Raw genomic sequence first — 20,489 nt, 5'->3', positions numbered from 1 at the left:
TAGGGAAGTGTAGGGGTGGGAGTAGTGTGGGTATTGTAGTAGTGTGGTAGTGTTTTGTGGTTGGGGTAGTGTAGGGGTGGGAGTAGTGTAGTAGTGTTTTAGGGTTTAGGGTAGTGTAGGGGTGGGAGTAGTGTGGGTAGTGTAGTAGTGTTTTAGGGTTTAGGGTAGTGTAGGGGTGGGAGTAGTGTGGGTAGTGTAGTAGTGTGGTAGTGTTTTTGGGTTGGGGTAGTGTAGGGGTGGAATAGTGTGGGTAGCGTAGTAGTGTTTTAGGGTTTAGGGTAGTGTAGGGGTGGGAGTAGTGTGGGTAGTGTGGTAGTGTTTTTGGGTTAGGGGTAGTGTAGGGGTGGGAGTAGTGTGTTGCGTAGGTGTAGGGGTAGGGTTGTCACTTACCTTGCATACTTTTACCACAAGTATATCTTTACCACGCATGCCTTTGCGCTGTAATGGCATGCGTGGTAAAGGCATGCTCGTGGTAAAAGTATGCGATGTAATGGAATGCGATGTCATTGACATTGCGTAGTAATACCCGCATTGTAATGGCATGTGTGGTATTAGTATGCGATGTAATGACATAAATCCCTTCCCTTCTCCAACAAATTAAATTATTAGAGCTTATTATTTACTAACATCTTTTGCTGATCTCATTGACATTTCTGTAGCTAAATATGAACTACAACAATTAACTACTGTTAATGAATGAAATAACTTGTTACAGACTAAGACTAACTTTTATGGTGGGATGAGCAAAGCAGGGAAATTGTTTGATAAATATCTTTAAGGTTAGAAAGGGGGCAAATGAATTGATTATTTTATTAACGGAGACAATAATATTAATGCGTTTACCGATTTACATATATGGCAATTTGTTTGTCTTTTTTTATAAACATTGATATTCTGCTGGAATCAATTTATCCCATATTGATTTTAACAATTTCTTTTCTACCAGACCGCGGCTAGACTACGTTAATAATAATTTCTCTGACCTAGACAAAGATATAGCCCTAGAAGAAATTGTATGTGCTATCCAGGCGATTCGATTCAGCAAACTTTATTAAGTTTGTGTAGTGACCAGAAAAGCAACAAATATACATATACAGAAAACTGAATCCGATTGCCAAAAAAATAAACTTAATTAGTCTGGACATTAAAATCAATTAAAAACATTTAAATAAAAACAATACTTTTCCTTGCATGAATTGATTTTAAAATAAATGTTGCAACAAAAATTCAAATCTTGGGGTCTCTTAATGCAAACAGTAACCTCATAGCAGCATTGGTAGTTATAACATTATATTACTTGAACAAGGGTTTGAAATAGACAAGTCTATAGTTCAACTATAAAGTGACGGGCCGTATTTTCATTTCAGGGAATGTAACTAGATGATGAACAATACCCAATCGCATCCTTGTTAGTACATAGCGATGCGAGGGTCTTATAACTAGTGACAGATAGCTTTGAAAGCCATCAATATCTATAACCGATTGGTAAAACTGGTATATGGATTGTTTCCCCATAATTCTCATCCTACACTCCTTTTTATAGGCCAAAAATGTGTTCTTTATCTCCAATTTAGTCAGGCCTATCACATCAGTTGAGCTTTCCTGGATCGAAGACATAAATAAATCTCTGTTAACATCCGCTATATCTGAAGGATCATAAGACAATTGTCCAATTGCAGGCAGTCCTTGACAATAGATTGAGTAAAATTTGTCTCATTTTTAGACCAAATTGATTTCTATAACAAAAGGGGTCTAAGAGCGATCAAATTAGATAAGTATCTTAGCCTCACTTCACAGTGTATTATCCCAGAGGATGCGGATGCCGGCAGGCATAAAAGCGTTTAAAAATAATAATTTTCCTCTAATTGCAGTTCCTGGCTGGTATTTCGGCCCCACACCCCTGCACCATATAGTGCAATAGAGGCACATCTAGCTTTATAAATGTCTATCATGTCCTTGATGCATCATGCCCCCAGTTTGGAAGCAAACCGGGAGACCCTATGCACACTTTTTGACATCTTTGCATGGACATTAGACAGTTCAGATGACCAATTACCATTACCAGAAAAAGTTAACCCCAGATAACAGAAATTGCCAACAGATTTCACTCTTACACCATCTATAAAAAAGGTTTCAATTTCCTAGGTTTTATACCACAAACCATAGTATAAGTTTTGGTCTTATTAATTAGCAACTTTCTTCCAATAATAAAATCTGCAAACTGATCTATTAGACTCTGCAGGCCGACCGGAGTTCTAGATAACAACACCGCAACATCTGCATAAAGCAGAACCGGTACAGCCTGGCCCGCAGCTTGGGGTGCATCCGCCTGCATCAACTTAAGTACTGCATCAACTTAGTTTATAAATACAGTAAAAAGCAATGGTGCTAAGACGAATCCTTGGTGGATGCCACGTTTGACCTCAAAATTTGGGGTACATTCATCTCGTTGGCCATACCGGACTCTAGTCGCTAATTTCTCGTATAACATTGCAAGCAAATACATAATGGCCTCCGGGCCACCGAGATTAAGTAAAACTGGCCAGAGGATAGCATGATTCACTAAATCAAAAGCACTACTAAGATCAGCAAAGCATAAAAAGAGACTCCCTCGTTTAGCACGTGTATATTTGCCGGTTAAAAGCTCTACATTAATACATTGCTCTATTGTACCTAACCCTTTTCTAAACCCATATTGAACCTGTGTTAAATCCCATTCTCCACTACGCACTCCTCCAATCTTGCTGATAAAACCCTACTCATCTCCTTTATTGAGGAATCCAGAAGGGAAATTGGGTAATAATTTTTGGCTTCTGATTTATTCCCCTTTTTATAAATAGGGATAATAGATGATTGGCCCCAAGTAGGGGGGACACTCTCAGTAACTGCAGTGTTAATAGCTCTAATGAGTATTGGGCCCCATAGATCAGGAACCGATTTGTAAACATCTATGGGACACCGTCGGCCCGGAGCTTTTCCACCTTTACTACCTCTGATTCCTAGTTCTCCCTCATCAAGGGTGATATTTAGGGGGATAAAAGGCCATTTACAGTCAGTCGAACTAGAATTTATAAGAACATCACGGTCATGGCCATTTGGGATAAAAATGCTGGAGAAGTACAACACCCATTCCACACAGCTAACATCGCACAATAGTTCCGGGAAAGATTCATTTTTAAGAAATGGCGAGTTAACAGTTACCCAGAAAAGCTTATTATTAGATGTACCTGCAGCTAGTGCTAGGGATAGTTTGTCCCACGCCTCCTCATGGAGCTCCCTCTTACTCTGTTTAAGGGCTAGTTTATAGTCTAGTCTTAAGTTTTGAACTAATGCCGTATTTCTTGGTCTACTACAGAGTGCCTATTTTAGCTGGTTCAGGGAGTGGGTGCAGGTATCGTTAAACCAACCCCTACTTTGGGTATGTTTTTCTCTGGGTGGTGCAGTCATTAACTTGTCAATAGTAGCATTAATTTTACAAAAATTGGTTAATATTGTTGTATGTTTAACCTCTGGTTCAATGCAATCATGAATCTCCTTACCCCATTCTATAACAATGTTATTTAAAACTTTAGCTGGATTAATAGCTTTCCATTTAAGCCTTATACCGTTTGGTCAACATGGGGTAATATTACCAGTAACCATTTGCTGCATTACAAATGTATTGCCCCAGATAACCGTTGGCATAATAATACAATTATGATAACTGAGTAACAGTTCGAAAATCCTCGGGGTAGAGCATAGGTGTACAATACTTGTGGATAATAAAACGTGGGCAATCGTAGTATTGGCATTTCTGCCAGTAAACTTTGGAATCTCCCTACCAGTCCTATCTTGTGCACAATGCATGAAATCAAGATCATAATTAGCCAAAACTATATTCAGGGTATCGCCATAAGTATTATGAAGGAAGTGTATACAATCCTCCCCTTCATCACTCCTGAACCCGCAGACTTTAGACAAAGACAGTGGGCATATTGATATATTAAAATCCCCCACCCATACAAATGCAAAGTTAGTATTCGCTACTTTAACCAAATTGTCTACCCCCTTCTGTAACTCTAGTACCACATGATGGCAAGATGAATACAAAATATTATTATAGAAATTAACCAATAAAACATCCCAGCCGTCCTTATGGTGTAACAGCAGTATCTGTGAATGGTCTCCTATTTTAATCACCCTTTTGACTATCAGAGGCAAGTTATTTGACTAAAGAATTAGCAGCCCACCTTTGGCTTTGCCAGCAGTAGATGGTGATGCAAGCAAATCATAGGAGGTAAACCCTTCAAAATGTATACAATTGGTATCCAGGTTTCTTGTAAACAAACTAAATCATGTTTATTAATAAAATCTGCCCAGCAAGTCCTTTTTATTTGCCAGTCCTGCTATATTCCAGGTAACGATGGTATAGCCGTTAAGAGGCAGATCCCACATATTATCATCTAGATTTTCGCATATGCTCACATCTTCCTTGCTGGTTGGGGAGTTCGTTACTGGAGGATTTATAACAATTCTGTATCCCTTCAGTTTCATCCAAGTGTTCACCTACACTGGCATTCTTATCCCTGATAAGCGGAGGTAAGACTGGTGGGTTTGTAACATCCAAGTGTTCACCTATACTGACATTCATATGCCTGGTAAGGGGATGTCACAATGGTGCGTTTGTAACATTGGGTAGGGGAATAGGCAAAATTAAAAGTGGCTTGACGGTGTTAAGTGTGCTATATCCAGTCATCTCTGCTCCCGTCGACCCATCTCCATTGTGTCTAACCTCCACGTAGGGTAGAGGGGCAACATTCTGCCAATCATTATCTTGGAATGTACTGAGTGTTTGAAATCTATTAGATACAGGGAGTGCATAAAATGGCTGCCCTAGCACAGCTGGTTTAGCTCTAAATTGCCCCTGATCTCCCCCACTATTATATGTGGGCCTTAGGTGTCTATAAAAAAACATAAGGGCAATAGGAATACATTGGATTGATTATGTAATGGTGCAACTGCTCTTTCCAAAGTGTTCCTAACCCAGTTAGGGTTTCTAAAATTGATGAATATACAATCACCATGCAATGTCTTTTCCAGGGGGCCAATTAAGCTTACTCTTCTAGTTAAGAGTATCTGGTCGGCACAACCCACAGGGTAGCCACAGTTCTTATTTAACCAGTGCACCACTTTATTTTTTAAAGTATAGTCCGGTTCTTTTTGGCCAGGCTCAAGATAAGGTACGTTTGCCATAACTGTCACATAAGGGCAGCATTCGAGGAGTAAATGTATTGCCACACCAGCTCTCCCCTCAGAGGCCCCCTTCTCCTTTAATTTATTTGGGAACGGGATCCTCTCTGCCCTGTCTGACCTTTCACCTCTACCGTGGCGGGATTGGTTAGCCATAGTCGCACTCTGATTAGGTCGAATTGTCGTCATTTTGGCCCCTTTTTTTTGCTCTCTATCGGTTTTCTACCTTGGTCCCCGCAGTCCCTGTTATCTCCATTATTAAAGCCTAAGGTGCTAGTTATTGTGTTGGCAGCAGTTATCCCCTGTGATAGTCGATCAACTAGTCCCCCAGGAAGCCCATTCATAATCTCCTTGGGGTTTTCACTAGCATGTTTTAGTATACAGCTAAGTTTAGCAACTTCTTCGTTGAGTTTGCTATCCATGCTTTAACCCCTTGCATGTGTCGGACGGCCAGCGGCCGTCCGACGTCACGGTGGGCTTGTGCGGAGGACAGCCGGGGGCCGTCCGAACCACGCCCACGCCATAAATCACCCTTACCGCGGCGAAATTTTCACCGCGGTCAAGGGGTTAAAGGCCCTAGGATCAGATTTTTCTACAATTTTTGTAGCAACAAAACTGTTGGATGTATATGATATATTAATAAAAGAACCAAACATTTATGGTTCCTGCTTAAAAGCTATAATAATTTTAATTGCAAAAGAAATCACCATTGTAGTAAGCACTATAAACCTATATCTCTTAATAGTAGTGACTGTAAGATCTTTGCTAAGGCCACAGCTTCTTACCTAGAGTTAATTATTCATTCCATGAATAAATCAGATCAACCAGATTTTGTCAAAGGCAGATTAGTGTCTGATAAGGCAAAAGTGTTCTCTAATATAATTTTCAAAGCCTATTGTGTCACGTTCATCCTAAGCACTGTCCACTATATGCGCAAAAGACAGAAACTAGAAGGTACAATCATCAATTGGACATTAAGGGTAACGGCATGGACAAGGCGCGCTGTCCAAGAAAAGTATCCCAGAATGTAGCAACAATGTGCATTAGAGGCATGGAAGAATGAGTATTCACTTGTGGCAGGTCCGCATCTTAGTCATGACCCACTAGGAAAGGATTTCTCTTGGCCTGGAACATTCCATTAGGCTCATGTGCGATCTTAAAGTCTCGGTGGCCTTTTTTTGGGATCCCAGCTATATTAGAAACTCTACTTCAGCCCTATCCTGCTTGGCAATCAGCATCTCTTCACTTAAGCTGCTGCTTGCCTCTCTGTTCGATTCAAACATGGACTTACTTGATTACTTTAATTTCATCCTCTTAAATACTGGGATTTCCAGTTTCCAGTCATAGTTGTCCCCTACGAAAGGTCTTCAGCAATGCTGACTTCAGCCCTAGAAGGAAAAGGAAAAAGACTGGATCAGACATTGTTTCTACAAAACATATAAGTGAAACAAATAGCATTTGTGTATTACTAACTAACTATTGTGTATCTAATCACTAGCTATGGTAAAACCTGCATTAACCAAGTAAGCAATACTCGTAAGACACAAGTGGGTATTCAAAACATTGGTTAAACCCAAGAACTTCCCAAGACTCATATACCCAAAAGAGGTTTTAGAGAAAGCCTAACTCGGATTTCTAGAATGCAGACACGAGCGTCTGGCTGTTGGTTAATTACAAGTTTCAAGGCTAAAACAAGCAAGACATTAAGGAGTGTAGAGTTATTAGGAAACAATAGAACTGTAAGAAATATTGGATAGATATCCCATGTGAGAGATACTGAATGTATGTTTGATATTACAGCAAAGAAAGCTGCAAAGAAGCTGTTAATCCCAGTCTGAAGTAACATGATGGTCAAAAGACACCTTCATCTTCTCACAAATCCCCCTTCCCCTCAATGCCATCTCAAGGCAAGCATGACTTTGAACACTCACTGTCGAAGGCACAGTTCGGCATTGCTGGCCATTCCGCATGCATCACTCCCACTGGGCCAGAGGATCACAGATTGGTCAATCTTATTGTGCATGTATCTAACCTGCGTGTGACAATAGTATTAACGTTCCTATTGTTGCTCTTTCCTGAAATGTAAAGAAAGCATTTGACATTATATATTGGGATGGTATGTTTTATAATATTATTTGCTTTGGCACCAAATTTACAAATGTTATTACAACTCTCTATGCTAACCTTAAAACAAGCATGCTAAAAACTTGTCAATCTTCTAAGTAAGTAGGGGGAAGTGCTTTTTGTTCTAGGTATAGCCATGTTCAAAGCTGATATGATATAATGGGGAAAAGATGGATCACGTGGTAACGCAAACTCAGAGTCCCATTGTTAAAAACACAGTGATTGATCTCATGTTAGAGAGAGCAATTGGGGCAGTAAACACTGAGATAGATTTGACAGAAAGAAGACTTTCTATGCACTTTGGACCTGCCATTTCTGGTGCCCTACTAATTCCCCATGCCCCAATAAGGGATCAATCTACCAACCGGCAAATGTTGGAGGGTACGAAAACCTAGGACTCAAACTTTGATTAAAGTATACCTAAAACCAAAAAGGCTAGGAATATTACTAGAGCTAAAGCCAAGGCTAAATCTATCAGATCACATAAAGCCAACCAGCAGTGCCAATTTATGGAAGAAGCTTGGGTGCGGGAGTCTTCTACTACTGTAGTTTGCCAATCTTCACCTAACCTTATCTCGAGGACCATGACTCTCGCCCTTTAGCCCAGGGCCCATTGGATTTATCTATAGAGAACAGAAAAGAGTTGTGTAGAGACATAATCAAACAGGAAATTGCCACTCTCTTGTCATGCCTAGATGATATAACATCCCAAATAACAGCTGTTACAGGTTTGCAACAAGAGAGAAAGGGCTTAGGGTACACCTCTATTTTGGCCCCACCACTGGTTCAATTGACTCATGTGTCGAATATAGACCTGATTGGGGATCAGAGCATCCCAAGAAATCAGAATAAAGAGATAGTATCATAAAGTACCTCCTCAGTACCACAGATTCTCCACCCGCTACCAGGCCCAGTAAGTAATACCAACAAAAACCACTCTGGACCACGCTATCCTCAGGGTTAACCCTATCTTCCCACTGAGTGTACTCCATACACTCTTATATTGAAGGGCATGCCAGGGCTCCTGGAACAAGATAGTGAGGATTATAGAACTCTGCATAACAAGTCAGTGCACTGGTTGAAATCAAATTTGCGGTGGGTAAGGGATTTGACCCGAAAAGTGGTACATGTAAAAAGAATGCCATGGTTGGGATCCCACCCCAAAGAAACCCCAGGGAATTGTATTATTGTGAATTTCTGAAGGCCTCCTATTGTTGGGCACCTTCCCCAAAGATCCTCTCGCACAAGTAATATGGAAGCTCTCCCCCTAGGTTACTTTTACAGACCTGCTAGATTTAGTAGATTCATTTCTCCAACTTTAGAACTCCGCAACATCCTGTTTTGCACTGAACCTCCACAAGAAAGACCCTAGAACAGTCAACTGGCCTCATAATGTATTCCACTTCCCTTTATTGCCACAGCAAATAGATTTGCTTTACTTTCCCAGTTAGATAATCAGGATTGACATGATCAGCCCTCGGGATCTGTAGTGCTAATAAGGGTGCAGGGATGCAGGCCTAAAAAAATCAAACAAAGACTAGCCAGTAGGGAGACAGTGGTACAGGAACTTGAACAAACCATCTGAAAATCATGAGTTGGCACCTTGAGGGAGTAAAATCAAAATTATGCAACCTGGGCTTGCTAAATAATATAAAAACTGCCCACATAGTATGTATCCAAGAAACTCGGGCTAGGGATGACTTTCATATAAACAGTTTTTTTCCATTCAAACCCCAGCCACACCTTCGTTAAATGGGTGAGGAATAGGGGCATTGGCTATACTTATTTCAAATACAAAGCCCAATATTGTTTAGATAACCTGGACCAAATCCTCTTACTACCAGTTGGAGTATATCGTAATTGACAAAAGGCATGAGCTCAAGTTAATCTATTTTTACAATAATATATTTAACAATATAAGCAGCTGTGCTGTTATAGATCTGGAAAAGGATTTAGATACATTCTTGAATAAAATGGGGCCAAACCTTTTGTACTTGTGGGTGGGGGATTTTAATAGAAGTAAATGCCAGAGCAGAAGTAGCTCAGCCTACAACCATCTAGATTGTTTTGGGTCTGATCAATCTCACTTCCCACACAATCCCTATAGGAATTCACTAAAGAAGCTTCTATGTAAATATCATCTAGTAATACTTGATCAGGAGTGGGGAGAAACTGTATTTGTGCTGCCCACCTTCTACAGTAAAGGGAGTACTTCTAATATTGACCATATGATTATCTCTGCAAAAGATGTAAGCATATTAACCGTCTTGTGATAAAATGTAAAATGTTCATTGATCATGCTGTGTTAGCCTTGTCCTTAAAATTTCTCTACAAAAGAGTAGAGGCTCTGAGATGAGTACCACTCATTGAAACCTCAGGGAAAAATGGGGTTACGATAAAATGATCTGGTGTAAATGAGAACAAATTCCTTGAAATGATCATCCTAGAGAAATGGAATTTCTTTGTTACCTATACTGAATGGGGGTAGGACCATGACATGCTGGTAGAAGCCTTTTGGAATATTACAACAGCCATATTGATCAATTTATAGAGGCCAGCCAAAAACGCATAGGAGACAAGAAACGACCCAAGGTGGTTTAATTCCTACTGTACTAGTGCTAATCAGGCTCTAAGAAAGGCCTTACAAGAAACTCCAAGAAACAGGCTCAAAAGCACAAAGAACAAATTACAAGACGGTGTTAGCCATTAAAAGTAAGAACTCTAGGAGCAGGCCTGGGTAGATCTGGCACATAACCAGGAAACAAGACGCAAGTATTATTGTTCTCTTTTGATAACAATATGTAGAATGTCTTGTTTTTCTGTGGGTTTTTGTTCTATTGGTTGTGTTTTACACAGTGAAAGATTGAGGTGTAGGTTTTATGGGTAATGAGTAGAGTGCTCAGGGGGTGTATCTTTTGTCTTTCCAGAGCAAGCTATAATTCTTTTTGATTTTTTTTTGGTATATATTTATGAGATATTTGGCGACTTGGTGGCCAATTGGGTATATGTCTTTACATGTACTTACATTTGTATGAATATGATTATAATAAATAATATTTTGTTATACAAATTGTGAAATTGATTTTGTTTGCTGTGTTTGAGTTATTGGAATTTAATATGTATATACACAATGACTCCAAGATTACTGTTTTCAGCATCCTGGTGAGATATTCCACTAACAAAATAAACCAGGCAGGTTCTTTTTTGCTTTGTTTTTCTGGGCAGATTTGGACAGGAGGCAGAAGCAGGTGACAATATTTTATTCTGGAAAATTAACTCACCCTTTCTTAGAGAGAGATCTTTACCTACTCTTGAGGTCTCTATCTTACAAGACGTCTGGACCGCACATTTTGTAGCCATTTGTAACCCGGATGTTGATGACATTAATGCCACATTCGATATGTTAAGCATAGTAAACTACAAGCCTATGGAGCCAATCACCATGGAGGAGGTCAGTGTAGCCCTAAAGAGCAGTGTTCAAGGTAAAGCCCTGGGACACAATGGGGTTCCTGTGGATGTTTTTATGTTATAGCCCTCCCTATGAGTCCCGATCTCAATCCAGATTTTTAATGTAGTGGCTAATGGCCACTTTCCGAAAACTTGGTCTTACAGTGTGATCAAACCCATTTTTAAACAAGCATTTGCAATGCAATAGGTCTCGCATTTGTGAGAGTTTGAGCTATCTACATTGTAAATGATAATGCCTTTTATTTATCCATTTTGAAAGCCAACACATAAATGAAAGGCATTGTCATATACAATGCCAATTGATCATACTCTCGTTATTGCAAGACTTATGAAAATGCTTGCCTTTCTATTTATTTGAAGCGATCTGACACTTGAGATGAAGGTCATGATGTCAAAAATAAATAAATATATACCAGCTAATATTTAAAAAACAATCAGTACACAGCTTAGATAACACAGCATAAGCAGAACCAGTAACGCATCACTGAAATTGGCTAGCACACCATTTTGGAAGAAATTTTTACACAAATATAACTTACACACATACACTCAATTAAAGAAAATGCATACATAGACATACACATATAAAACACGTCTGACATGTCAAGTACAAACATACACACTGTGTCAGCAAACCTCCATTATGACTGTTGCGCACAAAAACACAAAACACAAAAACAGAATGCACACAGTCCGACCAGAAATTCACACACTTTCTCCATGTACAGAAAAGACCCATACACATATACGCCAGAAACATTCACTGTAAAAGAAACACAGGCACACAAAGAACTAACAGCACTATCACAAGAACTTACCAGCCAGCTCTTTTTCGAGTTTGTCTGTTCGTGTTCTGTGAACATATGAGCCTGTGGGGATGGGAGACGCCCTTCCCCAACAGCGCGCCATTACTTGTGTCATTCACTTCCGTCCTGCAGGAGATGGCAGTGAATAGCACAGCACCGGGTAAGTGCCCATTTAAATATGGTTCCCGGAAAAAAATACGTAATTGGCAAGAGTGTATAGAAAATGTGTGTGCATGCCCAAAGGCATTTTCAGGTAGAACTATCCAAAACCTCTCCTGCCAATTGTCCATCTTTTCCACATGCACAGAGTACTTTGTATCTCTAAATGAAGAGTTGCAGAAAACAATGTGCCCATTTAGAGACGCATTGGATCTGCAATTAGCTCCTTTCCTACACCTACCCAACACGTCATGAAAATTCATGCAAATAAATCATGAGCTGAAATTATCTTTTCCTGGCCAAAAGCAACATTCAGCAAGAAGGGGTGGACTATATTATCACAGTGGTAGCATCAGCTTACTTGCAGATAGTATACTACAGCAAAAAAACATTGTGCGTTCTGGGATGGTGAATAAAACAACGCTGCTCCACATTGATTAAGCAGGGCCTCGTTTGAGAACTGATAAGGTATAACTAGGGGAATCCTGCCAGTTAAATAACGGATCTATAACAAAAGGTCAGATAAGGACCCACACTGTCCCAGTCCATTACTGTACGAAGGAAACATAATTAGAAAGACTGGATATTAAAGGGGAATTTATGTCCCTTGGAGCAGTATAATAACTCTCAAAGCCATTTTTAATATGGGAGTTAGGCGCAGCCTAATATTACGAACCAATAAAAAATATTTAATAAGCAATAATGAATCCAATTAAATCAACGTCCAGAAAAAGAGCACAAGTAATCAGCTATCAATAGAGACCACCCCACCCCATGGAATTCTTCTCTGTTTAAGGGGTGCTCACAGAAAACGCCCTCTGTGAAACACTCAGAAACGTTAGACACTGCTTCTAACCTGCTGGGTGATATCTCAAGCTTGCGCTGTCATGGAGGCTGGAAGAGGAGCTACCTGCCCGTCAATTAAACAACGAATGGGAGCAGGTTTACCAGCTGCACCCACAGAGTTAGTGTTGACTCACTGCAATATGTATGTGCTTGGGCTGCAAAGTCAGCTCTCTTTATTCAGATTGGTGTGTGACTTTAAATCGATGCAGGCCAGGCAATGCGTTCGCTCTATTGAGGCCAGAGAAACAGCCCTGAGTATCCTAAAACTAGAAATGACGCCATAATGACAGAAATACCAACGCCATATGCTCGGGAACACTTACGTAACGGATGGTTGAGCTGAACGCGCTAGCCATATGCGTGCACATCGCCTGTCCTCTGTACGTGCTTGCATATATCCTGCAACCTCTGAGAGACAGACTGAGCGCGTGCACAACTGAGCTTCCAGAATGGTGAGCGAGAGAAAGTGAAAGTGTGCCATGCGCGCGTTGTGCTGAACGCGCGAGCCATGCGCGTGCACATCGCCATTCCCCTGTACGCGCATGCACAAATCCCGTCCCCCTTCGACCAAGAAACCGACAACAATAGAGCTGGCCAAGGCGAGCAGCGCATGCGCTGCATCGCTAGGCGAGACCTAAAAAGTGGACAGAAATGATGCTAGGTGCTATTGGCCTATATCACTCCTAGATTCTTCTGTGAAAACATGGGATGAGTGTTCCTCGCAAAGGTTGGAATCCTGGGTCCAGGAAAAAAGTTTTCTAACTGAATCACAATTTGGGTTTAGGAAGAATATAGGCACTTTGGAATTAGGAATACATCTGCATCTTATTATCAGTAAATATATACTGGCAAGAGAGGGACATATCTACCTATGTTTTCCAAATTTGGCCTGTGCCTTTGATCTTGTAAATCATGCAAAACGATGGCAGGTCCTAACAGAAATGGGTGCCCCACATAATATTGTATGCCACCTCTACCAGCTATATACATACTCAATAGCCTCTGTGAATTATGATAGTAATGGGGAGCGTACAAAGGAATTTCGGGTTACCTGGGGAGAATAAGGCAGGGGAGCATGCTTGGACCCCTGTTGTTCTCTCTATATATAAATAGGGTGGACAGCCTATTCCAGATGTAAAGGCTGATGCACCCAAGGTGGGTTTCTGTATCACTCCAAACTTTCTATATGCAGACTGTGCAATGCTCATATCTCAGACTGCAACGGGCCTACAGGGATTAATAGATGACTTTGTAACATTAATGAAGAAACAAGATCTAAAACTAAATTTAACAAAGACCCAAACCTTGGTCTGCAAGAAAAATATAAGACAGGGGAAGAGCCATTTTGCCCAGTGCCAAAAATGGTCAAATTAAGAGCTTTTAGTTATCTGGGCATTGTTTTCTCACAGAAAAGGGACTGATCATCTCACTTGCAAATGGCCAAATTAAAATTTATGGGGCTACTGCAGCCGTATTTAAATTTGCTAAAAATAAACAGAAGTAAGTCTAATAAAGAAATGATTAAAATTTACAGAACAACATGCCTCCCTGTATCTTTATATGGTTCTCCTGCATGGGGCAGGGAAAAGCGTAACCTCCTACAGTAGCAAGAAAATCGTGCTACTTAGGCATACGTCGGCGCCAAGTTCGACCCCCGCCATTATTGTCCATAAAGAATTGGGTATTGGGTACTTGGAGGATACTATCCATCTCAGTACTCTAACAAAATGGCATAGATCTGGACAAAACACAGAACCAAGTTTACCAGGAAGATCATTAGGGACTGCCTGGGTTTGGATCATTTCGATAAAATATTATGGATTCAGTATGTAATAACCCTTTTCCATGAACTAGAGGAAAATGTAATCCTTTGGAACCCCATAGTATCCTGCAATTTAGTAAAAAGGAAATAAAAGCAATAAGTTCAGTAAAAGGGATATGTACAAAGAACATGAGTAAAAAACAAAACCTACAACTGAAAGGTATTGTAAGGGCCAGTCTCAGTTGAGGATCAAAGGCTACCTAGTAAATGTGAAAAACACTTACGATAGATGCCTACTGATCAGATAGTGCCTAGAGCTGATCCATTACCTTGTGGTCTTCCATAAATCAGATTTGTGGTACCAATATTTACTGAGATGACCATGTGATGGTGAGGCAAAACAGTTGACAATCCACTTATTGCTGTTTTGCCGATTTTACTGTGACATCAGGTTTTCGACACTCCGTCCCCTCTTTCAGTCACAGGGTGTTATTCATCACTATGAAGCACTTATCTTTTTGAAAATCTGTCAAATATGTATATGTGTTCACTGATTAGGGGAGGAAAATGAGTGCAGCAACCACTGGGTGATGCAGATTGCCAGGCCTCTGCTCGGGAGCCTGAAGAGTTTCAGTCCGCCATCTTCGGCCCCCATGCCACAGCCCCATGGCCTTTGGGTGCCTCAAGTCACAATCATTGCAGGTCTTGGAGACACGGTTCGACCATTGGTACCACACGCAAATCACATGTGGGTCTGTCACAGACATTTTTTTGCCAAATTCCCTAGCACACTGTAAAATGTTTCCAGACTTTTTGGGGAATTGTGTCCATTAGACGAGGGATTACTCCAGATCTGCATCTGCTGGCGCGGAAAGGAAGGGACTGATATCAGCACGTAAGAGAGACACCTGTACAGGGCCCCATTTGTCACTCCTGGAGCAGAGCAACATTGGTGCAGAGTCACATGGGGCCTCCTGTCAACACCCAGGGGTACTGCTTGAGCTTTTCCGTATCCAGTCTGGCAAGTACTTCAAAAATAAGAACTCTTTGGTTAGAAGTCCCCATCTGAATTTGTGCTTACAGGTCTGAGTACTGCAGTGACACCCTTGTTTGTCCCCTCGTAGGTCTGTAGCTTTAAATTAGGAAAAATTGTTTTTGTTGATGAGCAACACTGAACTTTGAGTATATAGTGCATATCGGTTTTTTGAGCCTTTTCCAAGACCAAATACAGCTATGCCAAATATGGGTTTGCTTTGGGAAATGAGGCAATCACATAGTGTAATATCTATGTGGTTAGAAAACATCAATTAGAAATAGCAGTGGTTCCTAACCTATTCTCTGGTTGTACAGCATGTAAAATGCTCTTTGAAGCTGAAGAAATTTGAAATTGAAAGCTAACATGATTTACCTAGATTCATTGAAGCAGTGCAGGTACACCAAACAAAGCAAACAAAGGGGCCGATTAGGATGGCGGTTTTTCCGCATCCTCCGGGCCGGCGGAAGTGTCCGCCGGCCTGGAGGATGCGGAAAAACCGCGGCGGAGACTCCAAAGACCCACCGCCAAATTAGGATGGCTGGTGGGTCTGGAATTCCGTCCGCCGCTTTTCCGCCGCGGTCGGCTTCCGACCGCGGCGGAAAAGCTATAACATGGCAGGCGGTGTCTATGAGACACCGTCCGCCATATTATGATGTTGGTGTAAATATGCTTTTCCACGGCGGCTTTTCCGCCATGGAAAAGCATACGGACATTCACTTTGGGGGCCCGTTGCGGGCCCCCTGGGGAATGGGGGGTGGGGGGTGCACATGGGGGGTACCTATGGTACCCCCCTGCATTTGCGTACACAAAGCAGCAGGCACCGTGCGGTGCCTGCCGCTTTGTGCATGTAAATGCAACACATGCATTTTTAACATTGCGGCGGGTGCAGCTTGAAGCTGCACCCGCCGCAATGTTAAAAATAGAGGATGTGACCGCCACCCTGGCGGTCACATCCTAATTGCCATGGAGGGACCGCCGCTGCCCATGCGGACGGTCCCTCCTACTCAGGGGTGGCGGACGGACGCAAGTCCGTCCGCCATCCTAATCGGCCCCAAAGTGTGGACAATGGGCGGCCTTAGATGAAGAGCTGACAAAAAGAGAACATGCATTAGGAGAAAAAAGGACAACGTAATATGTTAATGCCTCATCCTTTAGAATTAAAAAACGATTTAGAAAAGATCCAACCTTCCTATAAACATTTCTAGTATTCTATATTTGTTTGTGAATAAAATAAAATATTTGATCATTGGAAAAAAATATATATTTAATATCTATATGTGTTGCATGGTTCTTGCTTTCCTTAACCCCTTCAGTGCTGATGACAAAGCCAGCTCGTCATGGGCGTTACCTGCGCTACGCGGATGACGAGCTGGCTTTGTCATAAACAAGCCATTTATTTTTTTTCAGCGCACAGCGGGAAAACGCGGTAGCGCGGTAGGGGTTAAGAAAGCTCTTCGTAGGAGAAAATCTTTAATCCATCTAGATGGCTTACGCTATGAAGCTACTTGAATCAGACCTGATATTATTGGGAGCACTCTAAAGTCAAGTTATTTGTCTATTATATAACTATCATCAGCCTTTTTTAAATCAGTAAATTAAATGTTTTAGCTTATATTGTTTGTTTACCTGATCACTCACTATCAGTTTCCCACACTAGTGTGCGGACATTTCATGTAAATCTATTTTTACAAATTTTTATTACCCTTACTGACCTAGATCATACTGCGTGTTATATTTGATTTTAATATAGATGCAATGATTAGCATACATGGTTTTATTTGATAGTGTGTGGACATTACAGGTAAACCTAATTATAATCTATTGTATCACTGTATTCTTGTACTTCTATGGATTTGTATATAAATCAGAATAAAGATTATTCGATTCAATAATCTTCTCCATATTTGTTGCTTGAATAAGGACCCTGACAAGGATATCCCTGTGCCCCATATTCTGTATGGGCAACATCCTAAACCACGATTCTTCCACAACGACTCACCTGAACTACGAGGGGAGAACAACAAAGACTGCACAACAACGAAAGCCGGAACCACGACGTCCGGAACCACGGCTTGCCGGCCACGTCACTTCTCTCCGCTGTCTTCCGCCTACCATCCCCTCAAAGCTCAATACGATTGGGCTTTGTTGGAGTGATACGTCACTCAACACTGCCCAATCACAAAATATCTCCCACGAAAGGAAAAGAAAAAAACAAAACACATTTGCATCGTTTCGAATGAACCTAAACTGGCGTCATAGGTAGGACAATTCTTAAAAAGAATATTTTAATAAATACATAAAATTAATATTAAAAGTATAATCTTAAAAATGCGTTGTTAAAAAATTGAATTAAATATGATGGGAAAAAAATCAAATCAATCAAAACAAAGGGGGTGTGGGGGGATTTCCCCCCACAAAAAAAGACTAATTAAAGAAAATTCGTTATAAAGGAAGTAGTACTTAAACAAGTAGTTATAACGATTAGATCGTTGTAAAAACTTTCGTGGAAAAGGAGGTCGTGGTTCAGGCAGTCGTGCTTCAGGCAGTAGTTATTGAGTCATACAACCATTCTGTATGTTATGCGTTGAGACTTTTCTGGAAAAAAGTATACAAAACCATTGTAATATAGGTTTTAGGTTTCATAATTTTGAAATAAAACATTCTGCATATGCTTCATCATCATTATTTACATATCCGACCCCTCCTCTTCTTTACGACCTTTCTTGGATGAAGGCACTAAATTCTCACAAGTCTCTGAATATAAATATAGTCTTAATAAAACCAAAAAAAATTCCTCCAAATAACCTTTGTCTTCTATGTGTTTGAGTGTTCTCAGTTTAAATGCTCACCACAAAAAATAAAAAATATTTGAGCATTTTTTTAAAAAATTACATCAAGAAAATAATTATTTACAATACTGAAGCCTTGAAAGAGAATTAGGCAACTCTTTTATTGTCATGTTCACCTCTAGCATTACCTTGGTGAGGTTAACTGGACTCTATAAAAATGATAGTGACACCTAAAATATTATTTGTATTGAAGTTTGTTGAAGTTTGTTGACTTGTATAGTGCTGAATCACCCATGAGGGTATCTCGGCGCTTAAAACAGACGGAACACCAGAAATAAAGAGTAGATTAAAAGAGGTGGGTTTTTAGCATCTTTCTGAACTGAGCTAGATTAAGCCCATAACCCAGGTATGAGGGTAAATTATTCCAGAATACCGGAGCAAGATGGGAAAAAGCTTTCCCACCACTACGTGCTTTTTTGACTCTGGGGATGATGAGCAGATTCTCAGAGCTAGACCTAAGAGTTCTTGAAGGGGTGTAGGAAGAGAGTCCAAGAGCAAGATACAAAGGACCGTGACCATTAAGGGCTTTATTATCTTTGCTACCGCTTAAATTGCCTGCATATATTTTATATTACTTGATCTGATATGCCCTACATTTTTTAAGGAACTAAACTCCTTATATTGCATTAGAGGAACTCATACAAATCCTAAAGAAGGAGGTGGTGTTCAGTTTTCCCGACTTCAATTTTATCATTTCTCTTTCACTTTAGGACACGCTTGTATAATATTACATTTCAAATAACTGTCATGCTCACCATGAACGAGCACTATTATCAGCCACCATGGCTCCGTAAATATGTAACCAGAAGAAGAAATTTCAACAAACAAGCTGGGCAGGCATAGAAACGGGTACATTCTCAACTGATGGGGTCAAGAATGTGTGTGAAAACTGTTGTAAGTGGTTAGACCCCACAAGTGATCACTGGTAAAGTTGAAAACATTCTCATGAAATTAGTAGGAACTTTACTGGCAAGTAGCTAAGCTGTTTTTGACACCAAAAAACACAATAGTTAAGTCAAATGAGATTTACAATCTGAGTGGCCATTTCGTACTTGTGTATAATTCCTGTGCCCTTGTTAGAACATAACAGTCAGGTTAGCAGAAGTCTGGATTTCCCGTCGAGTTGTCCAAATCGAGGAATCATCCTCTGCGCTCTGTAACAAAAAGAAGGCAATAAAGAGAAGTATATTTCGTTTTGTTTGTGTTGTTAAAACAAAAGAAATTACTCTTGCATGAGAAAACCAATTGCGATGTATGCTTTTGTTGAGCTACACACTGAATAATAGTTTGAGCCCAAATCTTAAATATAGTAAACACATGTGCTCTCAAAAGACTAGAAGAGACAAGTCAAGGCTGAATTTTCACAGACATCATTTATTTTGTGAAGGCAAAAGAATATAATTTAAAATGAAGAATCACAATCTCAGACCTAAATCAAGAAAGAACTTAAGAAAGGACATTGAAAGAAATGTTGTATAAAAACTCTGTTGGCATTTAAAAGGCATATTTCAGAGAGAAATAAATCTCAAGACATCTGTAGAGTGAGGGATTCTGAACACCATAATGGAGAATCTAGTTCCACAAAGAGCGATACAAGCTCCACAGAGAGTTAAGGCAGAGCCTCAAGGAGAGAAATAAAAATAAAAGTGATGAAGAAACTTAATGATACAAAATTCTTTAATTATAGTTTGTAAAAAGTAATGCACAAGGAACATGTGTTAAATATAATTTATTTCCTTTATAGTACACATTGAGATGAGAATAGTAATATTGACAACAAAGTTCTGATTGTCCCAGAAAAAGAAGAGGTAAGCAATTGTGAAGAGTAATGTATTTAGTTCCTCTCTCTTTCTCTTAAAAATCCCAAATCTAATTTCCCCTTTGGTATCTTCTTTCAATGTAAGGGAAATTATGACTGTGGAAGGTGAGGCGGAGTAGAGGTGGCATATCCTCATGTATCTCTCCACTAGATAAGCAACCACCAGGTTAGTCACTTTTAGAGATTTCTTAACACATGTTCAAAGAGGCAATATTGATTTAGCATTCCATTGTTCTGCTGTTCATGACAATAAACCCTGATGAAGCATGGTTATTTAAGTATGATTTTTGCTCGGTCAAATCCTGTTCACTGTGTGTGAAATACTAAACGTACCCGAGAAACATTACTAATATAGTGTCTCGTTGAACATGTGAGAGTTTAAAACTGCATC

Source organism: Lissotriton helveticus, chromosome 6 (assembly GCF_964261635.1).
Source record: "Lissotriton helveticus chromosome 6, aLisHel1.1, whole genome shotgun sequence".
NCBI classification, from domain to species: domain Eukaryota; kingdom Metazoa; phylum Chordata; class Amphibia; order Caudata; family Salamandridae; genus Lissotriton; species Lissotriton helveticus.
Note: the sequence above shows the minus strand (reverse complement) of the source record.